This window comes from Jaculus jaculus, chromosome 13 (assembly GCF_020740685.1).
Source record: "Jaculus jaculus isolate mJacJac1 chromosome 13, mJacJac1.mat.Y.cur, whole genome shotgun sequence".
NCBI classification, from domain to species: Eukaryota; Metazoa; Chordata; class Mammalia; order Rodentia; family Dipodidae; genus Jaculus; species Jaculus jaculus.
In genome coordinates this window covers 42,631,283-42,654,504 of record NC_059114.1, presented here as the reverse complement: position 1 = coordinate 42,654,504, position 23,222 = coordinate 42,631,283, and the positions used below count along the sequence as shown (strand labels likewise).

Genomic DNA, 23,222 nt, shown 5'->3' with positions numbered 1-23,222 from the left:
TCTTTGTTTTGAACCTTGGGTCCACCAGGGCTGTGTGATGGGGCAGGTTCCTGCCCAAATCAAATCAGACCCCATCAGCTTGGATTCAACAAACCACCATATAATTTTTTTTTTTTGACCACCAAACCAGTTGAAAATGTGTAGACTTTCCCAGTGGAAACTCTTTCCCCACTGTTCTTATTAATAAGTGCAAGAGAAGAGCAGGGACTAGTGAGCTGCATTTGTCATGTCTCAGTGACTGTGACACACTGCATGACCTTGAAGAGTCTCCCCTGGGATCTCGTGTCCTGTCACCGAGCCACCCCTGTGAAGGATATTATGAATAAGGAGCCTGGCTGGACACAGCAAGAGACTAAATAAAGGTGGAGCTGTGGTTGCAGGCATGGGCTTCAAAGGGAGGCTTCCTGGATTTAAGTCCACAGAGGCAGTGCGTGCTCTGAGCTTGGGTGGCTTCCCCATGAAAGCAGACATGCAGCGAACCTTCTGCGCTTGTCCCGGGGTCAAAGGCAAGGGCTGCGCGCAGCACAGCACCTGGCACATGGCTAAACCGTGCATCACGACTCCTACCATGTCTGCTCTGATTATTCACCATGGGTAAGATAAGCCGTGACCTTGAGGGAGGATGAGCAGCTCCATCATATGCACCAGGAGAGGCTCTGCTAAGCGCTGAGAGGGAGGGAGGGAGGGACTGGCCGGGCTGAGGCAGTAGAAGGGGGCAGGGAGGTTTTGCGGAAGATGCAACGTCTCAAACAGAAGGCCACATGTGGGCGCAGAATAAAGGAGATACTTGAATGAAAAGCCTGTGGGCCAGTAAAGGGCATCTCCCCCAGCCTGAGGGGCCAAGGGCACTGAGAGGGGCGGTCCCAGAGCATGCAGGGTCAGCACAAGCTGGTCGGAAGTCAGATCACTGACAACCTGAAAGGAACTATCCCAGGCAGTTTAGACTTTTAAACTTTTTTTAAAAAATTATTTATTTATTTATTTGAGAGCGACAGACACAGAGAGAAAGACAGATAGAGGGAGAGAGAGAGAGAATGGGCGCGCCAGGGCTTCCAGCCTCTGCAAACGAACTCCAGACGCGTGCGCCCCCTTGTGCATCTGGCTAACGTGGGACCTGGGGAACCGAGCCTCGAACTGGGGTCCTTAGGCTTCTCAGGCAAGCGCTTAACCGCTAAACCATCTCTCCAGCCCCAGTTTAGACTTTTATTTGCAAACAAACAAAAGTGGAGCCAGTGGGGTTTTGATTTCGAGGAGGAAGTTTGGGAAAGATACTCCTGGAAACATTTTAGAGAAAATTTTTGATTCCTGGTGGAGGTGGGCAGAGGCCATGCAGAGTCCAAGAAGCACAATTGTCTGCGTTTCTGTCTCTGGAAAGGTCATTCATCGTCAAGCCCTGGCTTGGTGTGTCTTCACTAGACTGCACACTGGTCCAGGCGAGGGCCCTCGTGCTTCCTTCTCGCCATTACGCCTTGGACAGGCTCTGGTGCTCAGTTGTTATTGCATTTAAGCTGACAAAAGATCCAAAACTTGGGCTCTGAGAGTCAGGATGGTGCTGAAGTCGCTTGAAGGGGACATGAGGAGGATCTGTCACCGGGTGGAGGTGAAGGTGCAGCGGGAGAGCCACTTGCGGCGCACATGCTGGCCGGCAGGGGGCGCACGGCGTGAGGTCGGGGCCTCTGCCTGTGACTGCTCAGCGGGCGGTGAAAACGGGGCTCTGTGGAGCAAGTGTTGAGGCACACGCTACAGACTGGGAGTGGAAGGAAGAGAGGCTCCTTCTGCGAGAACAAGATGCAGCCTGAAGAGAGTGTGGTGCGGAGGGTTCCCCACATTGCCCAGAGATGCCCTATCTCAGGGAAGCCCCTGGAAAAGACAGTCTGGAAGAGAGCCAAAGAATACAGGAACCCATCATTTGAGGGGGACTTTAGGAGTGGGTCACAGAGACAAAAGGGAAAGTGGATGCTCGAGCCCCAGAGCAGGCCGCCTGCATCCCAGAAATGCTACTTTCATTCCTTCTATTCACTTCTCTGAGGTCCTCCCTCTGGAAGAGGCCTGCGCACCCCACCCTGGCCTCAGAAACCCGCCCTCACTTCCCATTTCCTGGGGTTTAAGACTCCGCGTCATTGGCCACGTGCTTAAGTGACCCTGAGGTTGGTGTGAGAAACCTCACTTTCCCTGCACCCTTCCCCATCCCTGCAGTGTGAGTTGCTCACTCTTGCCTGTTGTGCACCGAGAGCCCTGCCCACAGCTTAGGGCATGCCAGCCCCACAGCCTGGAGGGCCCGTCTGCATCCCCTGTGCTTTGAAAGTCTTCTCATCCTCCAAGACCCATGGTTAATCCCCACATCCTCCTTTAGTCTCCCTAATAAGAAGACCTTTCTTCCTTTCTCCCTCCCTCCCTCCCTCCCTTCTTTCCTTCCTTCCTTTCTTCCTTCTTACCTCCTTTCCTTCTTTCTGTCCATCTTTCCTCCAACACTGTGGCTTCACCTCAAAATCATTCCATTCTTTCTCTGATTGAGTTGCCAGTTTCTGTAATGGTTCGAATCTAAAGTGTCCCTGTAAGCTCATGTTTTGGATTGGAGAGATGGCTCAGCAGTTAAAAGTGCTTGCTTGCAAAACCTGTTGGCCTGAGCTTGATTCCCAGTGCCTACTTAAAGCCAGACACACAAAGCGGTGCGTGTCTCTGGAGTTCACTGCTCCCATACCCTCTCACCACCCCCGACTCTCTTAAATAAATTTTACAACTTTTTTTTTTTTTTTTTTTGGTTTTCCGAGGTAGGGTCTCACTGTAGCCCAGGCTGACCTGGAATTCACTCTGTGGTCTCAGGGTGGCCTTGAGCTCACAACAATCCTCCTACCTCTGCCTCCCGAGTGCTGGGATTAAAGGTGTGCGCCACCACACCCAGCTTTCTTAAATAAATTTTAAAAGCTCATGTTTTGAACCTTTGGCCCCCAGGTTGTGGCGCCATTTTGAAATCTGTGGAGTCTTTAGAGGTGGCACCCGACTGGCAAAAGATTATACCTGTCCTTGACCCCTGCCATGGTCTTTGCTTCCTTGTCAGTCCTGATGTAAACAGGCTGTACTGTGAATAAGCTTCCACTTCACACTCCCACTGTCATGGTGGACCTGTTCCCACCACCATCCCTTCTACAACAGGAAGGACTGCAATCCCTCCTAAACCATGAGCCAAAATAAATCCTTCATCCCTTTGGTGGTTTCTGTCAGATATTTTGGTCACAGCAATGAAAAAGTAATATAGCTTATTTTTCCCCTCTAAGAGTTTATGACAGTCTACAAGAAGAAAATCTGATTTATCATGGATTCTCCTACCACATGGGTTCTTATTCCAGCAGGCACTCAACCGGTACCAGCAAAGCACATGCCCAGTGTGGTTAGCCTACAACCGAATGTGCTGTCTATGCTATCTAGGGTCACTTTGATATTGAGAACACAGCACAGACTTACGACCAAAACTGAGCATTTCCCATAGTAAGACAGAAGCTGGAAACCCAGCCTGGCTGTCAGAGTCCTTTATCACATTTGCTGCCTATGACAGTGGTCTAGAGAAATACCTCCACAATTCCACCAGGACTGTAAACATAACCCAAGAGCCATGATTTAGAAGGAAAAAGTTTCTCCATACTCAAACTGACAAACGCAAAAAGCATCTGTTCATTTAATCATCTGTTATCTTCCCACCCTCCCAAGAGGCTTTGCCAGTGTTTAAATTGAGTGAGTATTCTGTTTTACTCTCACCATCTTGCTGTTGGGAAGGAAAGAGTCCATTCATGATATGCCCCCGGCACTATCCAGGGAGCGCCTACCACATGCGTCAGTAGCTCAGCTTTGAGTGAAGTTGGCTCTTTCCATGGTCTAGACTACAGAGGTTACACACTTCCTGGATTTGCTGAAGGCTACTTAGGAAGGATCTCAACAGTCCTGATGGCTCGCTCGCTCCCCCCCCCTTTCTTCTTCTTTTTTAGCTAGGTTTGTTGTGATCTTAGGATAAGATAAAACACAGTTGGCTCAATGGAAAGGAAGGCTACATTCTTTATCCAGCTGGGAACAACAGAATTATTTAAATTTATCTCTAATCCAACAAAACTAGTACTTGGTAAGGAAGGGAAAAGAGGTAAGTGTGTTTTTAATGTTCTTAGACTTTGACATGCCCATGTATACACCTCAGAATGAGCAAAAAGATAATATAGATTGAAAATATTTTGAGTGACTTTTTGTTTGTTTGGTTGGTTTTTGAGGTAGGGTCTCATTCTGACCTGGAATTCACTATGTAGTTTCAGGATGGCCTCGAACTCATGGCGATTCTCCTACCTCTGCCTTCTGAGTGCTGGGATTAAAGGTGTGTGCCACCACACCTGGCTTTGAGTGATTTTTAAAATTGTATTTTCCAGAGTAAAATTCGGAGGGTGTTTTCCATCCATCACTGAGAAAAAAGCTGTTCATAATCATAGTAATTAACGTTTTCTGAGCATTTGTTCCCCACTCTCCCTGCTTTCCTCATCACATATGTGCCATTGATTCACAGGAAACGAAGCTCCAAGGAATGCTTGCCTGTGGCCACGTGGCTGGAAAAGGGTATGATTGGAATGAGACCCAGTTGGCTAGTTCCAGAACTTAGGCTTTAGCCACAACTGGGATGTTTCCTAACTGACCCCCACTGTGGCAGGACCACACTAAGAGCATACTTAAGGGATGAACAAGGAGCAGCATGGAGGAAATGGGAGTTTTCCAGATGACGTTTCCTAGCTTTAAGCGGTCTTGAAGGACCGAGGCAAGACACGCGCCAGCTGGCCTACCAAAGAATGTTCTAAAAATGTCTTCTCTCTACTGCATTTAAGTGTACATTTCTTTTTGAATAGTAATGTAATCACTATGGTCTGAATATCTGTGGCTCCCCAAATTCATATGCTGACATTCTGACCTTCCCAAGATGAGAATATTAGGAGGTAGGGGGCCTCGGAGTGTGGTTTGATCAGAAGACTGGAACCCACAGGCATGGGGTTGCTGGGCTTAACTTGAGAGAGATCCTTCACCCTGTTCACAAGGGAAGAAGATGGTCCATGAAGCAGCCCTCACCAGATGCTAGCCCTGCTGGCTCCTTGATCTTGGACTTCCCAACCTGCAGAATCATAAGAAGGAAATTTCTGCTACTCTCTTATAAGCTGTCTAGGCTATAGAATTTATTTATTTTATTTTTTATAAGACAGAGAGAGTGAGAGAGAATTGGCATGTCAAGGCCTCTAGCCACTGCATTCGAACTCCAGACACATGCACCACCTTGTGTGCATGCGCCACATTGTGCATCTGGCTTACTTGGGTTCTTGGGAGTCAAACCTGGGTCCTTAGGCTTTGCAGGCAAGCACCTTAACCACTAAGCCGTCTCTCCAGCCCTTTTAAATTTTTTCATAGAATTTATTATAGCATCCCAAGCATATTAGGGTGGTAGCTATGCATAAGTGACTTTTAAAATATTTAATTAATTTATTTATTTGAGAGAGACAGAGAGGTACATATAGAGAGAATGGGCACACCAGGGCCTCCAGCCACTGCAAACAAACTCGAGACATATGTGCCACCTTCTGCATCTCCTTTATGTGGGTGCTTGGGAATCGAACCTGGGTCCTTAGGATAAAGAAGCAGCTTAAGAACCCATGTTCAACTCTTCAGATCCCACATAAGCCAGACGCACAAGGTAACACCAGCACACAGGTTTCACATGCACACAAGATGACACACGCATCGGGAGTTTGATTGCACTGGCTGGAGACCCTGGCATGCCAATTCTCTTTCTCTCTCATTCTCTCTCTTTCATAAAAAAATTACAAACAACACACACAAAACCACAGAATAGAGGACTGAGGATGTGGCTAAATGGTAGAGTTCTTACCTAGCATGCATGAGGCACTTGGTTCCACCTGCAGCATTCAAATGAAACACACACACACACACACAAACACACACACACACCACGACAGCAGCGGAACCTGGCATATGGCTAGAGTCCAACCAGCCCCCAACTCCAACTCTGCCAGTTCCACCACATGACGTCTCATCGCTTCCCTATCAGCCTCAGCTCCATCATGACTGGAAGGACTGTGAGAGCTCCTGGATCTTTATATTAAAAGAATAAACACAGGGAAAGTGCTAGTGTGTCCCCTAGGGATCTTGACATAGTGGTCTATTCTGGATTTCACTGGCTCTGTCCTGAGGCACAGCAGAGCAAGAGCATTTCTCCTCGGAGCAGAGGCCTTCAAGCCCTTCATGCTTGTAAAGTCTTCAAATTTTTAAAAAGCTTTTTATTGACATCTTCCATATGTATAGGCAGCATACCATGGTCATAAGTCCCTCCATCACCTTTCTTTTCCCCTCCACTGAATCCCTTTATTCCAACTAAACTCTTTTCTGCTTTGATGTAATGTCACCAAGTCTTGAAGATAAATGAAAGCTCTCAGTCAAAGTGAGTTCTACCAAAGTAGTATATTTTGTCCTTGTTTTTACCATATCTTATTCATGGTTGATCAAATTCTCCCTCAGGAATCGTGGATTTGGGAAGGGCCTGGCGATGCAAGCCTTTAATCCCAGCTACTTGGGAGGTGGCTGAGATCACAAGTTCAAGGTCTGCCTGGGCAACTTAGTGAGACCCTGTCTCAAAATTCAAAAATGTATGGGGGGCTGAACATGTAGTTCGGTGATAGAGCAGTACAGTTGCCTGACATGCCCGAGGCCCTAGATTCAAGCCCGGTACCGCACACAACAAAACGGCGGGCTGGGTTTCACACTCCATTCACAGATGTAAAGGACTGAGAGGGCGCCACGCTGTCACAAGAGAGGAGGGTTTATACATCTTGTTGAAGAGTTAAAGGAGCCAATGCTGGACAAAGAGTTTTACTCAATTGTGTTTAGAAAGCCAGTAAAAGTGGCTGGTGGGAAGCAGTAGGATATCTAGAGTGTATGGAAAATATGGTGACTTGGGACGGGGTATTCTACTCTGCCTTTTGATGATGGGGCAGGGTTCTCCTAGCTTTTGCAGGGAAGACGTTCAGTGACTGGCAAATTGGAGGTGCTGTTTCCAGACTTGGGATGGTCCACTCTGGCTTCAGCCACCAGTACCTCTGTTCTGCCTTCCCTCCCGCCTCTCTTAGTCAGTTCTCGTCTCAGACGCTAAATAACATCTTAAAGTGGCCACCATAACTTGCCTCTAAGTGCCCGGTGGCTTTCCATGTCCCTCAGAATAAAGCCTCAAGTTCATGCGACTCCAGAGCTTCCTTGCATGCTTCCAGTCTGTCCTGGCCACATATCCCTGGTCGTCTGGGCTCTTGGTCTTCTGGCGGTTTCCTCTGCCTCGCTTACCAGAGCCTCCCCACGCCAGCCAGCGCTTCCTTATGCTGGCTATTTCCCTCGCAGCCTTTGTCACGGCCTCTGCTGATCTCTCTTGGTTCTTCGTGAGCTCACGTGGCAGTACGAGTATGGATTCTCTGTCCCCGGCCTGCCACCGCCCTGTCAGGACGCAGCCACCTCCACAGCAGGGAGCGCAGCTGTCTTGCTATGGTTATATCCCCGTGCAATCCCTGCTGGAGGACATACATGCTCCATAAATGTGAAAGGAAAGGAAAGGGGGAGAGAAGAAAGTCCCTTCGACGGGGATTCTTGGCCAGGAAGCTCTGTTTCCTGTGGACGGAGGCCGTGAGTCCTATTCAGCCCTAGCATTACCATGCAGGTTAAAAATAAGCCCCTGGGTGGAGTGAGCGGCGAGAGGGCAGGTCGGGATGAGCAACCTGAGCCAGCCAGCGCCGGCGGCAGGATGTGGCCCGGCCAGGAAGGAAAAGATCTCTCTAGACTCCAGGACAGGGCTGACTGTGAGGCTGCCACCACTCAACGACTGGACAGCTCCTCATTACTCACCAGGAGTCCCTCTTTATCTGCAGGACACAAGGAGACTTTAAAAAAAAATGTATCTGTGGGGCTGGAGAGATGGCTTAATGTGGTGGTTTGATTCAGGTGTCCCCCATAAACTTAGGTGTTCTGAATGCTAGCTCCCCAGCTGATGGATATTTGGGGATTAATGCCTCCTGGAAGGAGTGTGTTGTTGGGGGTGGGCTTATGGGTATTAAAGCCAGTTTCCCCATGCCAGTGTTTGGGCACACCCTCCTGTTGCTGTGGTCCACCTTCTGTTGGCTAGGGGGTGATGTCCACCCTCTGCTCATGCCATCGTTTTCCCCTGCCATCATGGAGCTTCCCCTCGAGCCTGTAAGCCAAAATAAATCTCTTTTTCCCTGAAGCTGCTCTTGGTTGGGTGATTTCTACCAGCAATGCGAACTGGACTGCAACACTTAGTGGTTAAGCGCTTGCCTGTGAAGCCTAAGGACCCCGGTTCGAGGCTCGGTTCCCCAGGTCCCACGTTAGCCAGATGCACAAGGGGGCGCACGCGTCTGGAGTTCGTTTGCAGAGGCTGGAAGCCCTGGCACGCCCATTCTCTCTCTCTCCCTCTCTTTCTCTCTGTGTGTCTCTTTCTCTCTGTCACACTCAAATAAATAAATAAAAATGAACAAAAAAAATTTTTTAAATGCATCTGTGTATGTGTGTGCTTGAGTGAGTCGAGGCCGAGGGCACCCTCGGGTGTTATTCCTCACGGACACCGTCTGCCTTTCTTGAGACGAGCACTTTACTAACCAAATATCTCCCCAACTCCACTTCCTTTTTATCTTTTTTGTTTGTTTGTTTATTTTTATTTATTTATTTGAGAGTGACAGACAGAAAGAAGGAGGGAGAGAGAGGGGGAGAGAAAGAGAGAGAGAGAATGGGCGTGCCAGGGCTTCCAGCCACTACAAACGAAACCAGATGTGTGCGCCCCCTTGTTCATCTTGCTAACGTGGATCCTGGGGAATCAAGCCTCGAACCAGGGTCCTTAGGCTTCACAGGCAAGCGCTTAACCACTAAGCCATCTCTCCAGCCCTCTTTATCTTCTTCTTATTTAATAGTCTCATTATTTAACCCAGGATCACCTTGAATTCCCAATTCTCCTGACTCACCCCTCTGAGCGTTTCGATTACAGACATGTGCCACCACACCTAGTAGTAAGACTGAAAATTACCAATTCAGAATAGGCTCCTATTCTGCAGCAAGACAAGTTTAAAGACAAGTCCTAGCACAGAGGCCCCCACGGCCCTCATTCATGCCGAACAATAGGATAGGAGAGAAGAGATGAGGCCTTTTGGCCCATCCTTCCAATGACCTCCCCAAGGGCCCATCCAGCGTGGGATCGAACTTCCCAGCACAATAGGGTTCCAGCCAGCTACCCAAGGTGAAGCCGCCCTCCAAAGGCTTGGCTCCAAAAGCTTGGCTTGGTTTGGGGCTGCGTAAGGCAGGGAGGGCCAGGTCAATGGGTCACTAGAAACAAATGGGACATCGCCTTAGAAACGCCCTCTTAGCACTGCATGCATCTGGATCCGCCCTGAACCAGCTGTGTATTAAGCCCTTAACCCTCAGTGGGAGGTGGGGAGCATCAGGAAGGGTCGGAATGGGTCAGGATGGGGTCCAGCTTCCTTACAGGAGAACATCAATCTTCAGGTCTTTGTGAGCTATTGAAAATCCCAGGAGAGCAGCCAGCTATGAATCCATACTCCATGCCTAGACCCCTAGGGTGAAAGGAAGAGTGGGGGCTGCCAGCATCCCCTCCTCCAGACCTCAGCCTGGACACCATCCCAGAATCCATCTCTCTCTGCTGCCTCAGAAGCCAAGTGATGCGCTCATGGTCACCTGGTGCTAGGGGAGCAATTCTCAGGCTGCTAAGACATTGATCACCACGGGGTTTTTCCAGATCCACATCTCAGAGGCTGTCAGGAGGGCCACAAAGGAAGGGCAAGGAATCAGAAAATAGCAGGAAAGACAGCTCGGCTTTGAGCTTCATACATCACCTCCAATTTGACCTCCAGAGCCCTTCCCTAAGAGAGCAGCTCTTATAGAGAAGGACAGGACAGGGTAAACAGGACCAGTTCCTTAGCTTAGGCCACTGCAATCCTTGTGGCTAGTTTCCAAGTGATCTGAACCCAAAGTCCAGCCCTAGGGATACTGAGTAGAATTTTAACAGACTCCTAATGAGCATGGCCAGGTAGGAAGCCCAAAGCCTTTATGTGTGTGGAACAAAATAAGCAAGTCAGTTCTTCAGTCACTTTTTGGGAATGTCAGCAGCTCAAGCGTGCTAAGCAGGCGGCCTTCATCTGCCAGGCTTCACCTCTCTGAGGGGCTGTTGCTTTCCTGGCTGGTTCTAGGTTCCTGATGTGAGGCTTTCAATGCTGAGAAAGCTCAGAATGATGGCCTTCCCCTGGGGGAAGTGGGGAAGCCGCTGGGAATAGGGCAGAAGGCAACCTTCTTGGTGCAGACCAGTTTATTATTTAGTTCAAAAACAGTCCTATGCAGACTTCCAACTTTGTCCATATCACTAACCATTCATATTTCATGGAGCAAAAATTAGTTTCTGTGTTGTGTACTAAAAACATTTTGGGTATGTCACACATGTTATCTCTAACTTCTTCCATTAACTCTCTGAGATGGGAACAGCTAACATTGGCATGGCACTGATGGGCACTGCAGAATACACCTATAATAAGCCACATCTTCCTGGCAAGAGCCCTGGGGTATAAGTGCCATGTGATGCTTATATTATTGAAACTGAAGGTTATCATTGACTTGGGTCACATAGCTAGATCCAGAATTTTTTGTTTGTTTGTTTAATTTTTTAATTTTTATTAACATTTTCCATGATTATAAAAAAAAATCCCATGGTAATTCCCTCCCCCCACCCACTTTTCCCTTTGAAATTCCATTCTCCATCATATTACCTCCCCATGTCAATCACTGTACTTACATATATACAATATCAACCTATTAAGTACCCTCCTCCCTTCCTTTCTCTTCCCTTTATATCTCCTTTTTAACTTACTGGCCTCTGCTACTAAGTGTTTTCCTTCTCATGCAGAAGCCCAATCATCTGTAGCTAGGTAGATCCAGAATTTAACACAGATTTCCACCTGAGTCTCTGCCCTTGACCACTGTGCTACCCGGAGCTCCACAAGCTGTTTGTGCAGTATCAGAAAGGCAATAACAGAGGTGGGTATGAATGGGAACTGTGAGAATTCTTAGCCTTCCTCATCAGAACCTGAGGGCTTGGCTTCAGGTATCCTGAAGGTATCTGGAGGGTGTTCCGGACATGGGTTGGGAAAATATCTCAGTGGGTAAAGGACCTGAGTTTGACCCCTAGAACTCATATGAAAAACTCTGGATATTGTGGGACATGCTTGTAATCCCAGTGCTAGGGAAGTGGAGATTGGTGGACCCCTGGGGCTCCCTGACTAGCTAGTCCAGCTGGGTAGGAGAGCTCCTATGACAGTCCCTGTCTCGAAAATAAGGTGGAAGCTGGGAGGAGGCTCGGTGGGGAGGAGTGCTTACTCGAGCATGGGGAAGCACATGCCACAACCCCCGCAGAGGAAGGGCCAAGGACGGACGATATCTGGGCCTTCCTGGTCCCCAGTCTTACTGAAAAACTGGGTGCATCAGGTTCACTGAGAGACTGTTTCATGATCTGTGCACACACGTGCATGCACACATGAAATCTTCCTCTAGTCTCCACACCCAAGCACATGGTGTACACGTATACTAGTGCATAATACAACATGCACACACACACACACACATACACACACACACCTCCTCTGGCCTCTGCACACAAGCACATACTGTGTTTCTGCACACATATGTTCATTCATATGCACATACCAAGATAATATTAAAGTTAATTTTAAAATATTAAAAATGTTGGGGGCTGGAGAGATGGATTAGCAGTTAATATACTTGCCTGTGAAGCCTACGGACCCAGGTTAGATTCCCCAGTACCCACATAACCCAGATGCACAAGGTGGGGCATGCATCTTAAATTTGACTGCAGTGGATGGAGGCCCTGGTGCTCCCATTCTCTCTCTGCCTGTCTGCCTTTTTCTATCTCTCAAATAAATAAAAATATTGGCTAGAGTGGTGGCTCAGCGGTTAAAGATGCTTGTATGCACTGAACAAGCAGACATGGAGGTGCATGCTTATGACTCCAGCATTGGGGAGGTGGAGACAAGAGAATCAGAAGTTTAAAGTTATCCTGGCTATGTAGAAAGTCTGATGTCAGCTTGAAGCACATGAGATCCTACATCCAAACAAATGAGTGTAACGAATACACTGGCCCTGTCTGGACTTCCCAGTGAGGCCAGTACAAGCACCTGGAACTTCTGCTGCTGAGGGGACGGTGGCTGGAGTACTGTTCGTTCCCTGTGGCCATGTAGCCACCTTGGCTTTGTGAATCCTGACACTCAGCTCCAAGGCTGCCTGCTGCACAGGGGTGCTGCGGTAGTCCCGGGCTGCAGCACTGACTCTAGGCCTTGCTTTGAATGAGCATTTCCCTATAAGGGGTCACATCCTGGATTTCTATGGCTCACAGCTTTAAGAACCCAAATCTTCAATAGGTGCTTGGGCTCAGATGCACCCCATCTTCCCTGTTCTCCAGCCACACTTCCACGCCATGTGCCTCTCCCCCGCCTGAAGCTCTGCGCCCTCCGCAGTTGCCACCCACCGAGTCTTCCGCCTCAACCCAAGCATCGCCTCCCTGTGGAAGCTCTCCCATCACCCGCCTCGCCTGACTGGGTCAGGGTGCCTCCGTCACCATGTGATATCGACACCACCGCCTACGGCCTCCACATTCAGGAAGACAGGGACTGAGCATGAGCCCCAGTTGTGTTGCAGCTCGGGGTTCAGCATGTTCCTGGGCCCCCAGGAGTATCCCGCAAAGCAAGATGAACACGCCCAAAGCAGTGTTACTGGCACTCCACAAATCCCGTCACAGTCCCTTCTCCAGTCCTTCTACCTCCTTTTCCCTCCTTTCCCTTCCTTCTTCGCTCTTTCTGCTCCTCCCTTGTGGGCCTGGGCCTACTTCCAGCTCACAAGAGCACCATTTAAGCAAACAGAAAGGCGCTTAGAGTTTAAATTTTAAGATGTTGCTACAACTTAGCATACTGTGTTGACCTTCAACTAGATTCCCTCAAAGTCAGGGCCAAGAGGGGGATCTAGGAACCTGGGTTCCTGCTCTATGACTTGGGGCTGTCATTTGGCCAAGTCCCACAGAGGGGTTGAAGCAAAAGGACTCTGTCCTCTCACACGTCTGGAGGCTGAGGCAGGACTCTCCTGCTGTGGGCTGTGAGGAGGCTCTGCTCCAGGTCTCTCTTGTTGGCCTGTGGCTGGCCGTCTTCACCCTGTGTGTCCTCACGTCATCTTTGCATATGTCCGTATATCCATATTTTCCCTTTTATGAGAACACTTGTCATTCTAGTAACTTCATTTTGACTTGATCTCGGAAAAGACGCAATCTCTAACTTGGGTTCTGGGGGCTGGGGTGTCTTTCAGCAGAGGTTCCACACACCCACGTCCCTGGTGGTCCTGTGAATGTGATAAGGGTAGGGAAACACAGGGACACATCATCTTCTGAAGACCTGCTATGGTCTGGGAAAGAGGAATGTGACTCAAGAAGGACGGCCCACATAAGAGTGTCAAAGAAGGGCTGGACTTCTGGGGGCTAACCTATGCCTGAAGAATAGCTTAGCAAGTATGCATCTGGGCTCTGGCAATCTGCTGGTCCTGGGTTCAAATCCCAGCTCAACCACCTCCTGGCAATGGAACTTTCCCCTCACTTGTAAGCTGTGCATAGGCAGAGTAGCTACTGGGTGGCATTGTAGTAAAGAATGAGGGATTAGGGCTGGAGAAATGGCTCAGCGGTTAAGCGCTGGCCTGTGAAGCCTAAGGACCCTGGTTCAAGACTATTCCCCAGGACCACGTTAGCCAGATGCACAAGGGGGTGCATGCATCTGGAGTTTGTTTGCAGTGGCTAGAGGCCCTGGCGCACCCAATTTCTCTCTCTCTCTCTCTCTCTCTCTGTCACTCTCAAATAAATAAAAAGTGACCAAAGGGGGGAAAATAAAAGAACGAGGGATCAGCACTAGTAGAAAGTTGCATGTAGCACACCACAATTCCACACACAATAAGTGTGTTGTCATTGTCAGAACAGATAGAAGTCCAGTCAGGTAATTCAAAGAAGTAATGGCAAAGAAAAGGCCTTTCTCCTTGGCTTGTGGCTGCTACAGATGCAGGCCACACAACCCTATGTTCCTCGTTCTGGTTATAAACAGGACAGACACACATTGGGCAATCAGACCTAAGCTTGTCTAGTTGTGGTCTATGGGCCAAAGGCATCAGAATGACCTGGGTTCCCCAAAGCAATGCAGAATCTGGGTCCCTCATGAAGTCACTGAATCACCTCTGTACATAGGATTGAGGAATCTGGGTTTTTTTTCTTCTTTTGTACTGCTGGGGATTCATGTATGCTAGGCAAGCCCTCTACCACTCAGCTATATCCCCATGCCTTTTTCTGTTTGCTTTCTTTTGGAGGTGGAGCAGGCCTTGAACTTTGATCCTGTGCCTTAGACTCCTGAATACCTGGAATTATAAACCTGTGACATCAGGCATAGCAGGAGGGAGACTTTTTAAAATATGTTTTTATTTATTTATTGAATTATTTGCAAGCAGAGAGAGATAGGAGATAGAATGGGAGAACCAGGGCCTCCAGCCACTGCAAATGGACTCCAGATGCATGCACAACTTTGTGCATCTGGCTTTACGGGGGTACTGGGAATTGAACTTTGGTCCTTAGGCTCTAAAGGCAAGTGAAGCGCTGTGACTGCTGAACCTTCTCTACAGCCCCAGGAGGGAGATTTTAAAGTAGTTTAGAACTTAAAATCCCTAGACCTGAGAATAAGTAATACTCCACATCAAGACAGCCCTCTGCAAGGAAAGACACCTTTGCACCTGTTGGCATCATCAGAATTCCTCAGACCAAGTCATACAGGTGGAATTGAGAAGCTATGCCTAAGCCTGGTCTCTGCAGGTTACATTTTGAATTATTCTTCAGAGAGCCAAATCTCTTACCTTCATATAAACTTTATGATATTGAGACGCTTGGTTTTGGATTATCCATTCCTCCTATCTCTACAGCCAGGGTCATTCAATTTTGCCCTTAGGCTTAGTTTAGGATGACACCAACCACAGGTTTCAAGCTTTATTCAAGCTCCATTTCCTCTGCTCTTGAGTCCTGTCTAAGGCCTGACTCAGGGAAACTGAGGACGTACTATAAGCCTATCTTGCTCCCAGGGACCCTGATCTGAGGTTGTACATCTTCCAGGCTAAGATTCTGCCTATGACCCAAGCTAGAGTCCTGCCATCTCTCAACATTGCGTTTCCACATCTTGCCTGTTGTGAGTATCACCTGTTGCTGAATTCCAGTCGCCAAGTACCACCTGCCTCTCAGGACACCTCCTCTAGGCATCAAACCAAAGACAGCCCCCCTTCCACTGCATTTGGGGGTACAGACTGGCTGGGTAGCCTGGATGCGAAGCTTCGCTCTGCCCTCTGCCAGCTGTGGGACTGTAGGCATGTAAGTGGCTCATCTGCTAAGCCTCGGTTCTTGCATCATGTCAGCCCCTGCTTCACACGCTTGGTGGCCCGACGAAAGCTGAGCCCCATGCCTGGACACAGAAGGACTAGAAACAGTGGTGACAAGGACAGTGCCTCTTCTGTTTCCAAATGCTCACCAAGCTTCACGCCAAAGCAAAAAAGCCAAAAGGTGGCACTGAAGGTCACTCACATGGTGTCACTTTGGACCTTGGGACAAATGCACTGGGAGCAGTCTCAACAACAAACAATAGCAACAGGCACTCAGCCCTCACTGCCAGCCAGGCCCTGGGCTGAGGCTGTCACCCACTGACTACTTCCCATAAGAAGCTTGATACTCATTATTCTCTTCACAGACGAGGAAACAACGGGTCAAGACACAAGACTGCTAAATGGCAGGGTTTGAATTTGGACTGCAGGCTGCCTCACGGCAGAATCCACACACTTGGCCAGAATGTGCTCCTTCTCCTTAGGAGCGGGACTCAGGGATGGAAGGAGCTGCAGCAGTCGCTAAGCTCTCTCTCCAGCTTCTAGTCCCCTGCTTCGGGCTCCTTTTCTTCCCTTCCAGCCCAACCCACACTGTCACCTGACTACTCGTGGGCCCCTTTCTTCTCTGCTCCATTTGGGTTAGAGCCATTTGCATGTGAAACGGAATGCCTTGTCAGTAGCTGATGAGAAATTGCCTTCTTGTGAATTCTTTCTTAATGAACCTTTTTCATTCATTCACTCACAGTTTATAGACCATAAGCCGATGTTGCTCCACCTAAAGCCGAGCATGTGTGTGGAACAAATGGTTATAGATCTATAGATCCTGACCCAGCAGCCTAAGTCAAGGGGTACTTGCATCGCCCAAGCAATGCCTCAGAAATGGGCGAGAGTGAGTGGGCTCCCAGCACTGCACAGTACCTAGCTCCTGTCAGCTGGTACACAGGATCAGCAACAACTTGGTGGTAGCTTACTCAGAGCCTACAGAATGCATGTGTGCAAAGCAACCAGATACAGCATCTCCCCTGGGACTGGAATCCCCCCACACACACACATCAAAAATGCTATGAGCATAGATGATGCCACTTGCCTGTAACTCAGACCTTTTAAACTGCTTTCTCAAATTCTTTTAGGAACTGGCAAGGGCATGTAGACACTTAACACTGTATATTACCTTTGCTTTGATTAATGTCATTTGCAAAGCATGTATTCATACTTAAAAAGGTAGGGGCAACTAGGAGAGTCTCCCTGGATCCTCAGCCAGCAGCTCTCAGCAAACTGGTGGAACTTGCCTCCCAAAGATGCAATTTCAAGAGGGGACTTTCCTGGGAAGCCCTCAAGACCAACAAGAAAGAAAACAAAGGAAGAATGAATTTGTGGCTGTGAATCAGTCTCCACCAATCCATGCTTATTCACCAGACAAGCAGCCGTGGTAAGTAGTGACCAACTCTTCTCTGGTGACTTCCCAAAGCAGGGCCACTTCTTTTTAACCCTTTGCCAAAGTCAGGCTGGCTCATCCTCATGCAAAGCCATGGTGAAGTGTGAGTGTGAGTGAGTGAGTGAGTGAGTGTGTGTGTGTGTGTGTGTGTGTGTGTTTTGTGTGTGTGTGTGTAGACTCCCCTGCCCTCCCCTAGCATGCTGTGTCTTCCCAATGGGAGCTGGGAGATAGACCACCACTGACTGCATCCTATAGAGAAGGACAGGGAAGGTGCTCTTCCCCAGAGCAGAAGGGAGGGAGAAGGAAGCTGGCACTAGACTGGAGAGAAAGACCACAGTGCTTATGTTTGGCTGAGACACAGTGAGCTCTTGAGACTGAGGTGAAAGGTGAGTTCTCTGCACAATGGTACTTCATTACATGCTTGAAATTCCCATCCCAACACCTGGAAGTCTAAAATGCTCAAGGATTCCTGTCTAGAATCCCTGCATATTTGGGGTATGTACTGATGATGAGAGTATTCTGGCTATGTCCCTACTGGCTCCTGAAAGGAGGGGGCCTGGACCTGGGGAGATGGCTTAGCTGGTAAAATGCTTGCCATAAAGACTTGATTTCAGATCCTGAGCAACTGCATCAAAGCCAGGTGCAGGCAGGTGCACACCTGTAAACTCAGTGCTGGGGAGGGGGAGACAGCGCTGGCCAGCCCGTGCAGCAGAACTGATGAGCTCTGAGTCCAGTGAGAGACCCTATCGCAAAAGCAATTGAGAAAAGTCTCTGACTTCAACCTCTGGCCTCCACAGGCACATGAAAACACATGCACCCACACAAATGTGCACTCCCACACATGCACACACGCAGACACACCAGAGAGAGACAGAGAGAGGAGTTTGAATGAGCATGTGGTAGTGAAAGAAGGTCAGGTGAGGAAGGAGCAGCTCCCTCCGGCTTTGACATGAAATAGCTGATAAATCCAAGCTTCCGCCAGGGTTTCCAACAGCTGAGTTTCCAGGCTGTCGGGGAGGGCAAGGGTGACACAGCGAGATAGTGCCAGCCAGCCCCACGGCGGCCAGAGCTCGCAGCTCGCGCAGACCGCAGAGGCCTCTTCCAGCGCTTAGTACCGAATGTTCCCACCCCTCGGGCCTGTGTCGGGCCGGCACTGGAGGAATGAAGAGCATGAGGTAGCCCGGGGTAGGATTACTTTTGCAGCCTCTAACCTATAAGCACTGTTTTTCCATGTCTGTGCCATCAGCAGGCCCTTCCCCCAGAGCCAGTTGCGCCCTGGGTCAAGCCAGCTAGCCGAGAGCTGCTCGGGATGCCTCTTTCTTCCCTCCCCAACTAGCCTGCTACTTGTGCCAGGACAGTCAGCCCCAGCTCTGAATGTAGCTGCTCGCCCAAGGCCCTTCCTCTGCTTCTTACCTGGAGGACTGGCCGACCCGCGAGCTGCCCTCTCTCGGCTGGCTCGTTCGCAGGGCAGACAGGATCGGCTCGGTGAGTTTTGCTCTGTCACTGTCACTGTGCTCGGGCTGCTTCTCCAGCAGCCCCACTGGCTCTCTGAACCTCTGGGCTACTGCAGCTCTGTGTGGAGAGAGAGGGACGGGCTGTGGCATGCACATCAGGTTGCTGGCCCGCCTCCAGACACCATGCCATGGTTCTGGCTGCCAGTCCCAGAGGGCTGTGTGGGAAGCAGGGGGTGGAGCAGAGACTGTCAGCCTCCAGGTCTGCTTCTGGCCCTTATTTGTCAGCAGAGGGGATTTGCTTGCTGACCACCACTCACCCCCACCCCGCCCACAACAATGCATGCAAACCTCTAAGTGCCTCCAGATCTGGACACTCCGCAGCAGGCCTGGGGGCTGCAAAGACAGCAGACGGTGACAGCAACTTCCCTATGTGTTATTCTAACATGGCTTTTCTCGGGGCAGAAGCCCGAGTCCAGAGGACTACTGAGCTGTCTGTGCAAAATCCTGTTTATTTTGAGGCCTCTGTTGCCAGGGAAACAGCAGGTCATGGCAAGGAGACACTCCTCTGGAATCAGGCTGCTGGATGAAAGAGAGCCCTTTTCTGTTCTGTCATCTCCTGTCCCCGCACAGGGTGTCGGTGTCTGCGTGTGGCAGTGTCTGTCTATCTATCTGTCTGCACCATTCCCAGAGCCAAACCCTAAGAAGGGCATTCTGAAAGCTAGTGAAGGCAGTGACTGGGAAAAGCTATAACGTTCCCGTCATTCCTCACCACTGTTGCAGCCTGTCTTTTTTTGGATTAGGCGAGGCCTCAGGTGAGCCCAGTTTCAGGGGTGGGAACCTCCTTAGTGGGCCATGGATGTCGTCTTCATACCATGGGCCACAGACGCTGTCTGTTCAAATAACTCAGACTCAAAGCTGGACAATGAAGGTGGAGTGACAGGATATGAATGGATGGTGTTTGAAGAGACAAATGGAAATATGATCAATAATTTCCTGTCAGCAGTGAAGAGTTCCTCCTTAGACAAGTGTTTGAGCCTGAAAGGGGTCAGTGGGGGTTGAAGTACCTGTAAGCCGCACCCTGCCCTCCTGAGGTTCAGATAGAAGGTATGGGCTGACCTACAGGAGCTGGAAATACTGTGAGCCTCTCTCAAACATTTGCTCTGATTCGGGAAAAGGAGGTGTCATCATTTAAATCTGGAATGACCCCATAGATCATGTTTTGAGCAACTGGTCTCCAGCTAGTGACACTATTTGCAAGCTACGGAGTCTACAGGTGGAACCTGGCTGATGGAAGGAGGTCACTAGGAACCAGGCTTTGAAGTTTATACCTGCTCCTGGTTCTAGTCTAGCTCTCTCTCTGCTTCCTGATCCATGCCAGAAAGGACGGATGGTTCTGCAAGAGCTGATCTCCAGGGCTGGAGAGATAGCTTAGTGGTTAAGGCACTTGCTTGTGAAGCCTAATGACTCAGGTTTGATTCCCCAGTACCTTTGTAAGCCAGATGTGCAAGGTGGTGCATGCATCTGGTGTTTGTTTGCAGTGGCTAGAGGCCTGGCTCACCCATCCTGCCTATCTGACTCTCTCTCTCTCTCTCTCTCTCTCTCTCTCTGTGTGTCTCACAAATAAGTTAAAAAAAATTTGAAAAAGAACTGATCTCCAAACTCTATTATCTAGAACCTTCCTAACTGTCTGCCATTCCTGCATACTCTTATTGCTCACCCTGGAACTGCTTCTGTCTGTCAGCAAGCCCCACAGATGCATGACCAGAGCTATGACATGTCTAAGCCTCTGGCCCCCAACTCCAGAAGCTGAGCTCCGCCTTCTGAAGAGCACCTCTGTGTGTGCACACCTCCCCACCAGCATCCTTGTTCAGAAGAATGGAAATTTCATTGAAATTTCTTAGGTAAAAAATGTACCCATAGGGTTCGTTTTGATGAGACCAGCTAGTGTTTGTTCAATAGCTCCAGCCCAGAAAGTAAGAACTTAATCCTTTTAGGAAATGACTGTGAATGTGTTTTAGATTCAGTAAGTCACAAGAGTTAAAAACAAGGGTATCAGAAGATATTTGTGTAGCATTTATGTCTCTGAAAAAGGAAGAGATCACCAGGCTGGTGGATCAGAACTAAGAATTGTCCAGCTACAGAAAGTTGGCCAAATATAAGAACAGTTATATTTAAGTGAAGTAAAAGACCTCTATTGACAAAAAAGATGAGTCCCACCTGGGTTGCACCCCCACCCAGTGTTCCTGTGCAACTGAAACCAGGTCTCCCCTCTTCAGGCTAATAATACTCCTGAACTCAGCCACACTGTGCCACTGGCCATTCCTGGGCAACTCAGCTATTCTGAGCCAGATTCCTAAAGATCAGTAAGACTTTCTTACTCATGACCTCCCTATAAACTCCCTGGATTATTGTGATGACCAAATATGTCCCAGTGAGTGCAGCACCCTAAACACCAGGCATGCAAGGGTGAGAAATTGCTTCATTTCATTTCTCCATTGTTCTCCCATGATTACTAGGCTTTGATCATCCCTGAAGACACAATGCCCCTGAGGACCTTTGACACCTGGTCTGAAGGGCAGTGGTTAAAAAAAAGGAAATTATTGCATACACATCTCTCTCTCTCTCTCTCTCTCTCTCTCTCTCTCTCTCTCTCTCTCACACACACACACACACACACACAGAGAGAGAGAGAGAGAGAGAGAGAAAGAGAGAGAGAGAGAGAAAACAGGGGGAAAGAACTCAAGAGAGATTGAGATTTTAGGCAAATACAATCTATAGCTAATGATTTATACTAATTTCTGCACTCTATATTGAGTGTTGGATGATGTTATGGTCCAAATACTGGGAAATGAATCAATGTTTTTTTAAATATATTTTTATTTTATTTAGTTACTTTGAGAGAGGGATGGAGAGAGAGAGAGAGAGAGAGAATGGACACACCAAGGCCTCCCGCCACTGCAAACAAATTCCAGATGCCTGTACTACCTTGTGCATCTGGCTTTACGTGGGCACTGGAGAATCAAACCTGGGTCCTTTAGCTTTACAGGCAAGCAAGTTAACTGCTAGGCCATCTTTCCAGCCCTGAATCAATTCTTAAAAGAAAAATAAAACCTTTAATTTTAGTCATGACAGGTTTTTGGATTTAAATTCTGGGTTTTATTTTGGAAAAATAAATTATTCTTGTTTTGAGAACTTTTATACATGAAGCACTTTTAATTTTTAGGATACATATTGTAGTATAATTTTCCCAATGTTGGAAAATTTTTAATTTTTTTATATTCTATTCTATATTCATCTGAGAGAGAGAGAGGCCGAGAGAAAGAGGGTGACAGAGAGAGTGAGCATGGGCATGCCAGCACTTCCTGCCACTGCGAACAAACTCCAGATGCATGTGCCACTTGGTGCATCTGGCTTATGTGGGTGCTGGTGAATCAAACCCTGGCTACCCTCTGAACCATCTGTCCAGCCCCTAAAAATTTCATTTTAATGTCTCTTAATACATATATTTATTTCAAATTGTATAAAAGATCTAGATTTATTGTAAATGCTTTGCATGGAGTTGTGGGGTTGTTTTTTGCATGTGTATAGACTATTGTAAGCTGTGTGTGGTGTGTGGTATACAGACACATGGACAGATGTGCACACTCCATGCATGTTCATGTGGAGGCCAGGGGAGAACACTGCATGTCCTTCTCTTATCTGATGTATCTCCTCGAGATGGGGTGTTTCCCTGAACCCGGAACTGCTTCTGCCTGTCAGCAAGCCCCAGAGATGCTCCGCTCTCTGCTTTACTCCTCACTCCTTGTGGACTGAGATAACACATATGTGTAGCCATGTCCAGTTTTTCACGTGCATTCTGGGAAGTCAAACTTGGTGGTCTCTTGCCCAAGAGGCCTTCACACTTAGGCAGTAAGCACTCTCAGCTGCTGAGCTATCTCCCCAGCTCCTCCTGCATGGAGATTTCTAAGTCTTGAGACATGATACTGGGAATGTCTCTTGGCTCCACTGTGTGGAGTGGGTAGTGACTGAGATTATCTAGTGGGAAAGTCTGGCCCTAGAATAGGCCTCCAGCTCTGTGCCAGGAAATAGTCTGTGGAAAAAATAGCTGCCAGAGCCACTTACTAAATAGCCACGATACTCCAAGTCCTATACAGTTGTGTAACGGAAATCATATCCTCTCTCAAAGCTCTAGGCCACTTTAAAAGCCTCTTCTGCCACAGTAAAATCTTTTTATGGGAGCCACATGCCAGTGCACAGGAAAAGCAAGAGAAAGGAAGAAAATAATCAATTTTGATAGCCAACAAAAGTCCTAGTAGGGACTCAGTGGGCAAAGTGCTTACCATGCAAGCATTAGAGCCTGAATTTGGATCCCTTGTACCCATGTAGGATGCTGGGCATGGTGGCATGCATCTGTGATCCCAACGGATCCTCCCCAACGGGGGAGGCAGAGGCTGGAGAATCTGTGGGCCAAGCTGGCTAGTATAGCTAAATCGGTGAGCTCTAGGCTCAGCAGTGCCTTGTCTCAAAGACTAAGGTAGAGAGCAACTGAAGAAAATTGGGCCACTGGTGTCAACCTCTGGCCTTCACACATACGCACACACACTCACACAAAAAAGAATTTTAAAAAATCTAATAGCTTTCTTCACAGAGATGTAGGCTTGGCCAAGTCATACACAGCTAAATCGCTGGGAATGCTACTAGAAATGAGGTTTTCCTTCCGCACCCTAGGAGACAGACTTGATGCCCAGCATTTAGGCAGGTGCTATTACTGAAAGTGGTTGAGCCTCTCAGAAGAA

General features: G+C 48.6%; 1 protein-coding gene and 1 non-coding gene across 4 annotated transcripts in view; one reads left to right on the top strand and one right to left on the bottom strand.

The window, feature by feature from the left end:
* Fgf1 (fibroblast growth factor 1) overlaps positions 1-18,853 on the bottom strand; it is a 96,911-nt gene extending 78,058 nt beyond the window's left edge. For 2 of the 3 annotated variants that reach the window (XM_045132999.1, XM_045132997.1), the window contains exon 1: positions 18,386-18,620. The gene's annotated coding sequence lies outside the window, so the exon portion shown is untranslated. Of the gene's footprint in view, positions 1-18,385; positions 18,621-18,774 lie in introns of those variants that run through there. The other variant, XM_045132996.1, reaches the window with a different exon arrangement.
* A 2,070-nt stretch (positions 18,854-20,923) lies between these two features.
* LOC123454409 lies at positions 20,924-21,005 on the top strand. Its single transcript, XR_006633369.1, has one exon. It is a non-coding gene; the product is annotated as a small nucleolar RNA SNORD88 (small nucleolar RNA).
* Positions 21,006-23,222: the final 2,217 nt, after the last annotated feature.